At 44.4% G+C, this 3,454-nt stretch overlaps 1 pseudogene; it reads right to left on the reverse strand.

Annotated features, from left to right (window-relative positions):
• Positions 1 to 1,501: 1,501 nt before the first annotated feature.
• LOC142427554 (transcriptional repressor protein YY1 pseudogene) lies at positions 1,502 to 2,705 on the reverse strand (annotated as a pseudogene).
• Positions 2,706 to 3,454: the final 749 nt, after the last annotated feature.

Here is a 3,454-nt window from a genome sequence, read left to right on the forward strand (position 1 = left end):
CAAGCTTTAAAGAACTAAAGGAATGTTCTGTGTTCTATCAGTGTTATACTGCACCCTGGCTGGCTCATCCTTTCCTTGTGACCCTTCTGTGAGGGGATGTCCAATTGTCTACAGATGGGCTTTGGGTCTCCAATTGGACACCTTTTGTTCCCATCGATATGATTGTTTGTTTGGGGTCTTCTGATGCCTGATACCTGATCCCATGAACTCCTCGTGACAACACAGGCTGGTGTGCTACATCCATGTGGGCTTTGTTGCTTCTCAGATAAATGGCCTCTTGTCTAACTTCAAGCCTTTAAGATTCCAGACGCTATATCTTTTGATAGCCATGCACCACCAGCTTTCTTCACCACATTTGCTTATACATCCTTTTTGATTTAAGTAATCCTACTGGGAAGATGGGAATCATAGAATGCCAGGTTATTAACTTGCATTGAGGGAGGACTTGAGTAGAAGCCAATGCCTTTGACTTTTTTAATGTTCCTATTTTGTTTTCTGTGCCTACTTAGACAGTTGACCCTCTTTTCTGTCAGTGGGTTTATTACAGTGCTTATTTTCCATGTAAAATATGCTCTGGGACAAATTTCAATTCATCATGGTATATAATCATTTTAATATGTTGTCTGAATCTGTTCCAAATATTTTAAAGAATTTTTAGTGTATATCCATTATCAGTATTGGGTTACAGTTTTCTTGCAGTATCATTATCTGACATTGGTGTCAGAATATTTATTGGTCTGATAGAAAGTATTAGTAACCAAGGGCTCAAGTAGAAAGAAAATGTTTTGAGAATGATGATGGCAACAACTGTACTAATGTGCTTGACACAATGGATGTATATATAGATTGTGATAAGAGTTGAATGAACCCCGCATAAAATGATTAAAAAAAAAGAAAGTATTGAAGTAGTGGTAAGTGTTGTCTCACAACCGTTGTTATATTTACACTCAATTACTTGAATGTAAACTACCAAATAGTAAAGCAGTATTTATTCATACCATCACAGTACTCTGTATTAATCTTTAATCTATGGTCTGATTATGCTAGAAGTTTCTCCTGGAATTTTATTTCAACTCAATTAATTATATCCCTTGCAAGCAACCTAAAACTCATTGAACTACCATTGATCCCAGGCACTGGCTGAACCCTCTGATCTTTCAGCTGACTCCTCATTTTGGAAGACTACATGATTTACACTCCCCTTGACAGACAAATAGTCACTAACCCCCAGTTTGGGAAAAACAGGTGAGATCTATATTTTAAAAATGTGAAAAGAAGTCCCATTTTTAGCACTGTCATGTAAAGAGTTGTCTTTTGATGTGAAGTTCATGAATTGTTCTCCTGCTGGGACCACACTTTACAAAAACACCTTGTTTTTGAAACATGATTAGATAGCAAGATAGAGTATCTTAGCAATGTCATCTTAATAAGCCTTGGTTTATTTTTTTTTAATTTTTACTACTTTATCAAAACATGTCCCTTAGGTGTGTAGGATTCCTTTTTAAAATTCTTTCCTAGAAACAACATACAAAGGAGAGGCACGTTGTCTTCCAGTCACTTCTGGAAGAGGCTTCTGGGGCTGAGAAGGAGCTTCCTTCTCATGGTGTCTCACTGGTTGTTTTTTGGCCTTGGCGTGTATTAAGATGTGATATTTCAGGTTAGTCGACTCAGCAAACTTCTTGTTCACCTAGGACCTGTCTCCCGTGTGGATCTGCACGTCTGTGCACAAACTGAAATCCAGGGAAAAACACTTCCCACAGCCTTCCAACGTGCACTGAAAAGGTTTGTCTCTAGTACGAAGCAATTGGTGTTGTCTGGCTTTGAGCTCTTGACAAAAGCCTTGCCATACTCGGCACAGACGTGGACGCGGGGCCGTGGGTGTGCAGGTGCTTCCTCCTGGCTGAGTTGTCCCTGAGCACCTTCGGGCAGCCTTTGTGAGGGCAAGCTATTGTTCTCGGAGAATCAGCTTCTTGAATTTTTCTTGGCTTCATTCTGGCAAATTCTGCCAGCTGTTCGGGGTCCAAGAGGTAGATGCCAGGGATCCCTCCAGGCGGGAGCATCTTTCCCGTCATGTACTCCGAGTAGTCAGGAGGGGAGTTCTCCCCAATGATCTGCTCCCCAACCAGTCTCATGGTCAAGACCTTTTTTCATCTGACTACCATAGAGTGACGGAGAACGGGTCCTCCAGCATCTTGAATGATCTGCACCTGCTTCTCCCACTTCTTGTTGCCCGCATCACCCCCGCCGCCCGATGAGAGCTGTCGCTGCCGCCACCTCCACGGTGACCAGGTCTGCTCGATGTAGTCCTCATCGTCCTCGTTGCCAACGCTGGCCGGCGCTGGAACTGGGATTGGGATCTGGCCCTCGAAGCCTTCCTCTGCGCCCACCACCAACTCACACGTCTGCACCAGGATCGCCTCCTGGTGGTGGTGCACCTGGCTCAGGTCGTCGGTGACCTGTGACCTTAGCGACCTGCGGCCATAGTGCGATCATGGGCGGCGGCGGTGGTGGTGGTGGTGGTAGCTGGCGTGCCCATGGCCACCCCCGCCACTGTGGTCGCCCCCGTCCTTGTCCTCCTCGCCCACCACCATGGTCTCGATGGTCTCCACCGGGATGGTCTCCACCTCGATCTCATGCAGCTCCATGATCTCGGCCAGCATCTCTGAGCCGTCCATGGCGTTGTAGAGGGTGTCGCCCGAGGCCATGGCTCTGGGCTCCGGCCTGTACGAGGAGACGTCACACAGCGGGGAAGGAAGGCAGAGGGAAGAAGGCAGTGAGTGGGCAGGGCCCATTCCTTCTTTTTAACTAGGGCTTAAATTCTAGTGAATGTCTCCTGAGTTTCTGGGCATTTGATACCATGGAAATAACTTTTGTAAACATAACTATTTAGCATTTTGTGCATGCCTTGGGTGTTGATTAGTAATTTCTGAGGCTCTTGTTGTTGATAGTTCTGATTGAGTCCCTGTGCACAAGGGAATGAAACACTGCTAACCCCTGCAGCATCCTAACAAATTAGGATGAACCTATTGCTTCAGTCACTGTATCAATCCATTTAGTTGAGGGATTCCTATTTTTCACTGCCCCTTTACCAAACAAAATATCCTTCTCCAAGGACTGGTCACTTTTGACAACATGTCCAAATTATTTAATGTGAACTCTCACCTCCTAACCTCTAACTAGGACCCTGACCTTACTTCTGCCAAGACAGATTTGTTTGTCTATCTGAAGGCCCATGCATTACAATTTAACCATATTGATTCTTATTTCTCCCTTATTCAATGTCCAACTTCTATATGCATATGCGGTAATTGGCAATGCCATGGTTTGGGTCAGATAAACCTAGTCCTCAAAGTAACATCATTGCTTTTCAACACTCTAAAGAGGCCTTGTTAGGAAGATTTATCCAGTATAATGCATCTATTGATCTATTGACCTTATTATCACCTTTTAGTTG

This window comes from Tenrec ecaudatus, chromosome 15, assembly GCF_050624435.1.
Source record: "Tenrec ecaudatus isolate mTenEca1 chromosome 15, mTenEca1.hap1, whole genome shotgun sequence".
Classification (NCBI taxonomy): domain Eukaryota; kingdom Metazoa; phylum Chordata; class Mammalia; order Afrosoricida; family Tenrecidae; genus Tenrec; species Tenrec ecaudatus.